We start from the raw sequence: 11,164 nt of genomic DNA on the forward strand, positions 1-11,164 counted from the left end.
CAATCAGCCACCCCTCATGATGTGATACTGGAATCTCAATTGGACAGAGTTCTTCCACATAGTCAACACAAAACTCAATGACCTCCTCTGTGATGTAACCCTTCGCAATGCTTCCTTCTGGACGAGCCCGATTACGAACGTATTTCTTTAGGACTGCAAAGTATCGTTCAAAAGGGAACATATTATGAATTAAAACAGGACCGAGAATACCAATCTCTTTGACCAGGTGAACTAGAAGATGTGTCATAATATTGAAGAATAATGGAGGAAATATCATTTCAAGACTGACTAAACTCTGGACAACATCCTCTTGTAGCCTGCTTAAACTCGATGGATCGATTGCCATCTGAGAAATTGTATTGAGAAAGACGCATAGCTTTATGATTGTTGCTCGAACATTAGCTGGTAGAATACCTCTAAGTGCAACTAGAATCAATTGCGTCATCAACACGTGACATTCATGGGACTTTACGTGTGCGAATTTCTTCTCTTTCAAGTTCAGTAGCCTCTTTATATTCGAAAGTAGTCTGATGGGACCTTGATACTGTTCAAACAGTCGAACATACTTTGCTTCTCTTCCTTACTAAGAGTGTTGCACGCAGGACCTAGATAATGATGTCCTTTATCCCTTTCTTCTGGATGTAGGGCGGCCCGTTGTTTCATACGTTGAAGATCTTGTTGCGCTTCTAATGTATCCTTTGCCTTACCGTAGACACCAAGGAAACCTAGAAGGTTCACACAAAATTTTTTGTTAGGTGCATCACATCAATTGCGTGGCGGACGTCTAAGACTTCCCAATAAGGTACCGGGTTACGAAAAGCAATGCACGAAGGTTAAAATGATCCTCTGCGTGCGCATCCCACATACGAACACCCTCCTCTTTCCACAACAATAGAAAATTCTCAATCAGTGATTTCAGATACACATCTATATCGTTACCGGGTTGCTTCGGGCCAGGGATAAGCACCGGCATCATAATGAATTTCCGCTTCATACACAACCAGGGAGGAAGGTTGTATATACAGAGTGTCACAGGCCAGGTACTATGGCCACTGCTCTGATCACCGAAAAGATTCATGCCATCCGTACTTAAGCCGAATCTTATATTCCTCGCATCATTTGCAAATGTTGGGAATGTTCTGTCCACTTTTATCCACTGCGACCCATCAGCGGGTTGTCTCAACATATTGTCTTACTTATGTTCTTCTTTGTGCCATCGCATCAATTTAGCATTCATTTTGTTCATGAACAAACGTTTCAGACGTGGTATTAGAGGAAAATACCACATCACCTTGGTAGGCACCGTCTTCTTGACACGCATCCCCTCATCGTCGCCTGGATCATCTCGAGGGATCTTATACTGGCATGCGTTGCATACAGGCCATGAATCCAAATTTTCATACTCACCTCGATATAGGATGCAGTCATTAGGACAAGCATGTATCTTCTGTGCATTTAGTCCTAAAGGTCAAACAACTTTTTTTTGCCTCGTATGTTGTCTCTGGCAAGGTGTTACCCTCAGGGAGTAAGTTTTTTATAAGTTTCAGCAACTCCTCGAATCCCTTGTCAGACAAACCATTTGATTCCTTCCATTGCAATAATTCCAATGTGGTACCCAACTTCTTTTGGTCTTGTTTGCAATCAGGGTACAATAATATTCTGTAGCCCTCCAACATACGCTTCAGATCTCTCGATTCTTTTTCTGTTTCGCAACCTTCCTCAGCTTCGCGCAGCATCTGACCAAGATCATCTTCTACAACGTATCCTTTAGTATCTTCTTCAGGCTCACCCATTGCAGTGTCATTGAAAAAGGAATTATAATTGGCTGCAAAGTCAGGAATCCTGTCCTCTTCTTCTACTTTATTATCCAGCACAATTCCTCTTTCGCCATGCTTGGTTCAAAAATAGTAGTTCGGCATGAAACCACTATTGAACAAGTGACTATGGATGGTTCTTGATGATGAGTAATCCTTCTCATTCTTACAGAATTTGCATGGACAACGAACGAAACCGCCATACTTGTGTTTCTCGGCCGCTTCTATGAATTCATGCACGCCATCCATAAACTCCTTTGAACGCCGGTCGGCCATGTACATCCATTGCCGACTCATCTGGGTCCACAATACATTTATATACATCATTGTACTGTACAAATAGTTCATTCATACTACCAATTTATAACAATATATTTATATAATTGATGATTCATATAACTATAATAAATGGATACTATTCACTTATCAAATAAATTGATAAAACATATAAATACAATAATTTGATAGTATTCAAATATCAAATAAATTGATAACACATATAATAACTACAATAAGATGCTACAAATAAAAATAATTATCACATGTATAAACTAAATCAAGTAATAACTGTTTCTAAAAATTAATTGCTAAGTTATAAAGAAAAATAACTAACCTTTGGACACATGCATGGAACATTAAATGCAGAGGGGCATGTTGCCAGCAGCTGCGAGGGCGGCATGGCCACTGGGGACTTGCGCCCGAGCCGCAGTAGCGCATGACAATACAGAGGTATCTGCTAGGGCGGGGGGTGACAACACCCATCAGGCAGCATGGAGTGATGGCGTCAGGGCATTCGGAGGTTTTCACGCCGGCAGCAATCACGACGCCCACCAACATAACCGCAGATGAGCTAGTTCTAGAAAAAGCCAAAAGGCGGGCCGCTATTAGGAATCTGGACAACCCGGTAGGGACACCCTCACCAGGTTATTTACTCAACTACGCACTGGCTCCGTACGTGGGCTATCCTTCAGAAACATACTTTACAGGACAAGCTTGTAGCGGCATCTCGTTTCTTGGAACAGGCGGCCAAGGATTTTTTTGCCCGGGCACATGGGTGGCGGTCTAGTCTTGGGATTGACAGTCATTAGTGTCGAAGGCTCTTTGTCAAACTCTTTTAGACTGTGTGTCGGTTAGGCAAAGGTCGGGAAAATTTCAAGACGATGTATCACCTTGATGTATTGTGCTTGAAATCAATAAAATTTCCCTTTTGAAAAAAAAAACAGTTTAACTGTTTCATACTAGATGAATATTTTAAACCTAATTAGCCTATAATTGGATATTAGTTGTCAAATAATAATAAAATATGTTACAATATCAAAACTCAAACTTTTTCATGAACTAAACACATGCAGCCTAAGTTTGTGGATTCCTCCCCAGCAAGAGGAAGCTAGCAGCATTGCGTGTCGTGCCCTGTCCAATTTCCATGGAGCGGGTGAACTGTCTCCAGGGGAGGACAGGACACGCACACTCAAAGCACACGCGAGTTGCTTTCTCGAGTTCCACGTTCTCCGAGTCTATGAACCTATCGATCAAATGCACTTCTTCTCCAAGCTAGGTGGTATATTCATCATGACGTCTGGTTGATGTGCCATGGTTCTGGTTGGTGAGATCAAAAGTGCTCTTTATGGTTTAGTATGAAGAAAAGATATCCCACAAAGAGTCACATACGCTGTGTAGGTGGGATGGTAAGAAAGTTGTGGCTGAGGCAGGCGATCTTGAGTTTGATTCCCGCAGATTCTTCGGTCCCGGTTGTAGCAACCGGGACTAAAGCCCGAGTCTCGTAGATCCTTTGATCCCGGTTGTAGCAATCAGGGCTAAAGCCCGGGTCTCCAGTTGTAGCAATCGGGACTGAAGCCCGGGACTTTTAGTTCCGGATTCATAGTCCCGGTTGCTACAATCGTGACTAAAGGAGGTTGGGATAAGGAAAAGCCAAAAAATGATGGACGATGTAATAATTAACTTGTGTTTTTCTTATAATATTACGGAAGATCCCTAGTCAAAAGACTCACGGTTTATAGCCCAGCTGCTAGCTTCAGACACAGCACTGCAACATTAAATACTTAGGGTCTGTTTGGAGGGGCTAAAATTAAGTGTTAAATTTTAACCTCTATTAGCACTCATTTTTTTGCTAAATTTTTTAAATCTTAGTTAAAGTTTAGCTCAATATAATTCATTAGCACTCCTATTTAGATGGGTTGGTGCTAAGCTTTAGTACTTTCAGGCAATAGCACTTGGATCCAAACACCCCCGTAGTCTATTATTTGCAACGCAAAAGTGAAAAGTAGCAGAAATACAAAAAAAAACACCATCAGATATACGAATCAGCTTCATCAACAAGAACTGATCTAAGGTCTACAATTTGTTCATTCCCTTGCTTACTCACCGTTCCTCCAGCTTCTTTTTATGCCAATAGTGATTTTTACTTCCATTCTGAATGCACGCAAATCATTCCTTAATTTTCAAAGCCTCTATACATGACTGCGTAATTAATTAAGATCGCACCAGAGAAAACAACATTGCATGCCGTAATCTTGGATAACTATCTGGAAAAAGCAATATATGTTTTTCGATCGAGTTGACCACAAGAAACTGATAACCTACCTAGACAACTATGGCCTCGTTTGGTTCGCGATAGGATTTTAGCGTGCTAATGAATAGTGACATTTTGACCACTAATTACGGTATCAAATAAAGCCAGTTTACAAAACCAACTCCAAAACCACCGCGCTAGTGACCCGAAAGAATCTAATAAGGCCTTTGACTGTGCGATTAGAGGATGATTACTGTAGTATCACTGTAGCCAATCATCGATTAATTACCGTCATTAGATTCATCGCGAAAAGTTACACCCATCCCTAAAAAAGTTTTACAAATAGATTTCATTTAGTACTTTATGCATGCGAGATTCTTTTTTCGGGAAACGTGCGCGCTATTTTTGTAGAATGCCAAACAGGGCCTATATGAAGCAAGTAGAGTTCATAGGCACTGTGAACCACCATAAGTCCCTATATATAGAGATTTGGTGTCAATGGCCTTCTATATCACCAACAAAGCCGTACCAAATTAAGCAAAGCTGAAGCATTGCACCATGGAGTCCATTCAGGAGCAACACAGCAGCGCTGGTCAGCAGGCCTTGCTCGATGCTCAGCTCGACCTCTGGCACAACACCTTTGCGTTCATCAAGTCCATGGCCCTCAAGTGCGCACTTGAGCTCCATACACTACTACAAAAACGTTGATTTGTCCCGGTTGGGAAACCGCTGTTGTCCCGGTTTCCCAACCGGGAACGCCTGTCCGGGACAAAAGGGGGTGCCCTTTTGTCCCGGTTGTGGCAACCGGGACAAAAGAGGACCTTTTGTCCCGGTTGGTAACACCAACCGGGACAAAAGGTGCAGCCAGCGCCCACGTGGCTGGCGCACCCTTTTGTCCCGGTTGGTGTTACCAACCGGGACAAAAGGTCTCTTTTTTTTTCATGTTTTTCTTTTCTCAATTCTTTTTCTATTTCAATTATACTTTTGCATTTCAATAAAACTTATGTATTGGAATTCAGTGTGTATGATCTCCACTAATATATACATATATATATATATAGTTACTTATATAATATTTGTCCTAGATAGTTTTCATATATAAATTAATTCACTTATATATATATGTATACACATATCTATACATGTGAATTCCTTTACATATGAAAATGTCTAGGACCAATATTATATAAATATATATATATACACATATATATTATTGGAGTGCTTATATATATAATACATACATACTCCATCATATTTGCATAGGTATATTCGTTCTTAATTACATAGTAGAATTTGCCTTTTGGAAATTTAATTAATACATACATACTCATAAATAGAAATTTAATACATAGACACACATATATATTTACATAGTTATATTCGTTCTTAATTACATATATACGCGTATATTGTCATATTTACTGTGATTGTCAATATTAGATATTCCATCATAGTAGAATTCGCCTTTTGGATCGAGGACTTGCTCAACAATAAATCCGGAGAATTGTTCTTGAATCGCCATAACCTTTTCCTCCGGTATGAGTTTATCGCGCATCTCCCCGACCTATGGAAAAAAGGGATAATTAATTTCGACTAATTAAAATACGAGTTCAAATATTAACAAGTTTTTTTACTTACTTCCTCCTCCCAATCTGTCCAGCCCTTTGGAGGACCTACCAGACCATGGATGTTCTCGCATACATAGTATGCGCACAATACAGTGCCTGGTTTCTGCCTCATACACTTTAAGAGAGAAGAAATTATCAGGTATTTACATGAATATATAATAAAACTAATGAATCGTGCAACGAATCATCCAAGCGCGTACCGGAAAATCTGTCTTGATCTTCAATTCCTTGTCAAATTTGCCTGGATGATTTTTAGCGAATTCTTTCCAAACCCTGTGCATGATTAGAACAATTATAGTCAAGTAACAAAGTGATTCAAATTATCGGTCATGGACGGAGTAGTGGTAGAATTACTTTTTCATCATGTTAAGAAGATTTTCGTATTGTTCTGGAGGTCTCCTCAATGAGTCCATAACCACGAGTAGGCTCTTCTCGGGAATTATGACAATTAGGATCCAGTGTTCACTGCAAGATTATACGGAGGCAGTTCTTGGTAGTTAAGGTTTAAACAATTCGATTACAGAATAGAAAGAGTTAGACGGAAGGAATCACTCACGCAAAGTTGTAAGGAAACAATATCATTTGCTTGTTGTGATAAACGCTTATGTACTTGAACAACATTTGGAATATCTCATCGGTATTGTCGCGTAGAAGCCTCCAATTACAAGTAATTGGGTCGATGAAGCCGAGGTGAGAGTATCCCTTTCTTCTGCAAGTATGTATCTCCATTCTACATGATACCGAATAAATCAAGAGATCAGTATGTTGAGATCATGCAAAACAATACGTAAGGAGAGTAAAATACTTACAGAACCCACAAGGCGACCATAGAGATGTCGAGGGCCTCCTGATGGAATAGTTGGTAAATTTCTTCCCAGTTTATCCATAGAATGGCCTCCCCCCGTAAGAAATCGTCATCTTTAATCTTTGCGCCCTGCATGAAGATGCAATCGGCCATCGCACGCATGTAGTGCTGGTGCAGCTTATACATTTGCGTTGGAAGCACAGACACTACTTCGGGGGGTACAAGAGTTTTGCCGATCTCAAACGTCCATTTGACGACCACATCGGCCTTTGGAATATCTTCTCCCCCTGCAATCTGAGCGGGCCGTCAGGTTTGATTCTTTCAAAAATGTAACAAAGTCTTGTTTTTGCGTCGTCTGTCCCACTACGAGAGGCTCTATTGATTGTTTCTTTTGGGCTCCGAGCTGTGGAACGTCGGACGACGACGACTTTGATTGTCTCTTCTTTTTCTCAGTAGTTTTGATAATTGTGCGTTCGTAGTCTGAAGGGGGGTCTCTCGGAATGAATTTTCTCTTATTTGCTTCGCACATTCCCTTAAAAAAATTTCAAATCTATCGGATTTATCACTTTCTCGGGCTCCGGCTTCGGCTTCGGCTTGAAGTGCTCTTTAACTCTTTCTTGAGTTATCCGATCGCATTCTTCAAGGCTCATGTCCCAGGGTTTAATAGGAGCCTCCTTGGTTTTCTTCTTCTTTTCCTTCTTCTTTGGAGGCTCCCTAGCCGGTTGCAGCTACCTTCTTTGCCGGCGGCCGTTTCTGCTTCTTTGCCGGCGGCGGAGGGGGTGACCATGGAGGCGACGGTGACGCTTGAGTGTTCATCGGCGCATGAGATGATGGTGATGGAGAATGTGCCGGTGAACCTTGCCGAGACAGTGCTGCCCTTGGGGAGTTTTGCGGAGATGCCGGTCTTGGAGAGGCATGCTGAGATGCCGGTCTTGGTGTTTGATCATCCGACTTTAGGACAATGTAGCGCTTATCCCATAGGATGTAGCCATGAATGGCTTCTGCTAGTGTCCTCTCCCCATCGCCTCTAGGAATATCAAGCTCGAGCGTCTCCCAACCCTGGCACACCTGCTCCACGCCAACTCTTGTGTATCTAGGCGGAATTTGCTGCCCGTGGTACACGTCGCCTGGTTCGGTTGGCATGGGCGGGTACCGTACGCAACAGTGAACATTAAGTTCTTAACGGCAGTCTGCAGGTCACAAGGTGTCCGGTGGGTGATCTCATCCACTGGAAATCGCTGCGGGGCCGACGCTTCAACTGCGGCCTGGATCCCCGTGGGCTCGGCAGCGGCGACGTCTGTGGAAGCGCAGCTGCTTTTCCGCTGAGACAGGTGATCTGCTGCGACACTAGGCTCTGGAGGCAACGTTTGCGCTTGCTGTTGCTGGCTCATTGCTACGGCCACTTGGCGTTGAACCTCTTCCTCCAGTCTTTGATCGTGTGACATGAGCCGTTCCTCTAGCCTTCGCAGGTGCTCCCGCTCATCATTCTTTCTTCTTTGCCGGCTTCTATATGAATCAATGTATTCCCTGAACCCATACTTCCACGGAACCACGCCTTTGCCTCTTGTGCGGCCCGGATGCTCTGGATTCCCAAGGGCGTAAGTCAGCTCGTCCCTCTCTCTATCCGGCTGGAATGTTCCCTCGGCCGCTGCTTGTATGGCCTCCTGTAGTCTCTGGGCTGCTCGCTGGATGTTTGGCCCATAGATGCAGTCACCAGTCAATGGGTCCAAGCTTCCCCCGTGACCATAAAACCAGGTCCTTGACCTTTCAGGCCAGTTCATGGTCGCAGGTCGGATGCCTCTGTCAAGCAGATCCTGCTCCATCTTCTCCCATTTGGGTACTGCAAGCTTGTAGCCTCCTTGGCCTAGAGTGTGATGGTACACTTTCTTCGAGGCGTTGTCTTTGGCCTTCTGCACCTTCTGAAGCCCAAGCTCTGAAGACTTGTATTCCACAAATGCATCCCAGTGACCCCTGAGCTTTTCGAGCTCGCCGGTAAATACGGGTGTGGTCCCGGGTCTTGATATATTTCTTCGTCAAATTTTCTTGAATGATCGCAGTTGTTCGGCCATCTTACTCAGGGGTCCAGCGCTTGCATATCTCTTCGGATTCAGCTGAAACCGTGAAGTTTTTCTTAAGCTCCCGCCAGCACCATTCTTTTTCTCTTTCGGGTACCGCATCCCGTTCCTCGCTTGGATTGGAAGCTTTCCAGAGCCTAAAGCTGATCGGGATGTGGTCCCTGACAATACATCCGGATTGTCTTATGAATTTTTTGGCGGCAGCTTCTGGAGCGATCGGTTCGCCATCTGGACCAACTTCCGTTATAATGAACCGCCCTTCCAGTTTTTTTGTTGGGCCTCGCTTCGTCTTTTTCTGCTGCGACGATGATCCAGACGGCTATAAAAAAAACATTCATAGTATTCATATAGATTCAGATGAAAATATGATTGTCACTACAAATAAGTATAGTTTTGATATGTACATTAGCACTTTGTTCAGCAGCAGCGTCATCCTGAATAGATGGTGCCTCAATTCCATCACCGGACATATTCAAATATATGTCGGTATTGCTGCCATCATCAGCTTGTTCAGCGACATCTCCTTGACCTTCGCCAATCATATTCAACAGGAACTGTTCGTCTTCCGCGTCTGTGTGTCGCGGGTCCATCGTAACTAAAATATGAATACAAATAAAACCCTTAAAAATTATCTAAATAATCCACTCCAGAAATTTGCGGCTAGGGATAGGCGGAGGGCCGAGGGCCGAAGGCGAAGGGCTCAAAGCCAAGGGCCGGAGGCGCACTGGGGCGAACGCGGAGCCGGGGGGGACGTGGGCTCAGGGCGAGCTATGAGCAGAGACGGAGAGAATGATTCTTTTGCATTGGGGGCTTCCTTGCTAGGCTTTATTGAATTGGGTCCATATATGATACTCTCTCCATGTCAAAATAAGTATAGTTTTTTGCATCCAAATTTTGTCCCACAAAGAATGTAGTTTTAGCTTGTAATGAGATTCATCTAATTAAAGCAATACTAATTATACTCTCTCCATGTCAAAATAAGTATAGTTTTTTTCCTATATGATTTTTTTGTTTGATTTTCTTTCTGGAAGATCACATCTAGATATAAGTGTCACTATCGATCTGATGACAATTGGATTGAATCACTAGAGGTTCAAACAGTAACCAAGCCATTTGCAGTAGAAGAACAGAAACATTATGGTATTTCCTTTCACGATTCTACTGATCATGATAGATCTAAAAATTAAACTCATATAACTAATATTCTTTTCTTAACTATCCAGCTTTCATTTGTATGTACTATTTCTTTTGACAACTAAAATTGAATATTTCACGCTTAGTTTTGGTTCTCTTACTATTGCTAGCATCGATGTATCATTATTAAATCAGTTATTTGTAGGATGGAATGCTCAAGTTTTGCCAAAAGGAGGCATTGGTTTAGGAGGCTTGTTCAGTGGACTCAAAGGGATACATACAAAACCTGAATTCAATCTGGGACTCATTGGTCAAGAACAAACAGGTAGCATGCTAGAAAAAAATATTTATCATTTTAAATTACATCTCTCATAATTGCTGTGCATCTTTTAAAGTAAAAGTCAATACAATCATTTACCTGTACGATACAGAAAAGGCAAAAGCTTTCCTTTCTACCACCAGTTTTTTATTCTTAATTCCTTGAAACATTGAATTTCCTTTTTTGCCAGTGGGTTCTCTCAATGAAATATGGTTCCAAAACCCATCCAGTGCCAAAGGGGAAATGAAGCTTCAACTGACAGGTAAAATGGAAAATAAGCTGAAGTAAAATAAGCTTAGAATTACTGCAGCATTAGGTTGTGAAGAAGGACATTTTCTGAGCAATTATTTTTTGTTTCCTGTCTCTTTTCCAGTAGGCTTTACAGTGTGAAGAAGAACAGATCGAAGAATACCCACACAACAGGGCGGGCGGAGCGGCGGCGTGCAGTGGAGGCCGCCGACGAGGGCGTGCGCGAGCGAGTGGGAGGCCGGGGGCGGCGCTCGCAGGGACGACGGCACTCGGTGACGTGGGCTCGCGCGGCGGGGCTCTGGGCGGCAACGTCGACGGCGGCGGTGCTCGGGGAGCTCGAGCGGTGGGGGGAGCAGGGGAACGGACGGCGCGGGAGGGAGGAAGGGCGAAGGAGGGAGGAAGCTAGGAAATATATGGGGGGGGGCCTTTTGTCCCGGGTGAAGCCACCACCCGGGACAAAAGGTCCTTTTGTCCCGGGTGGTGGCTTCACCCGGGACAAAGGCCCCCCCTTTTGTCCCGGGTGAAACCACCACCCGGGACAAAAGAACCTTTTGTCCCGGGTGGTGGCTTCACCCGGGACAAAAGGGGTTTTGGGCGGGCCGGGAAA

General features: G+C 43.4%; 1 long non-coding RNA gene across 1 annotated transcript; it reads left to right on the top strand.

Moving 5' to 3' along the window:
- Positions 1 to 9,757: 9,757 nt before the first annotated feature.
- Positions 9,758 to 10,736, top strand: LOC120663303. Its single transcript, XR_005670463.1, has 4 exons — positions 9,758 to 9,995; positions 10,195 to 10,314; positions 10,499 to 10,570; positions 10,682 to 10,736. It is a non-coding gene; the product is annotated as an uncharacterized LOC120663303 (long non-coding RNA).
- The last annotated feature ends 428 nt before the right edge of the window (positions 10,737 to 11,164 follow it).

Source organism: Panicum virgatum, chromosome 3N, assembly GCF_016808335.1.
Source record: "Panicum virgatum strain AP13 chromosome 3N, P.virgatum_v5, whole genome shotgun sequence".
Classification (NCBI taxonomy): Eukaryota; Viridiplantae; Streptophyta; class Magnoliopsida; order Poales; family Poaceae; genus Panicum; species Panicum virgatum.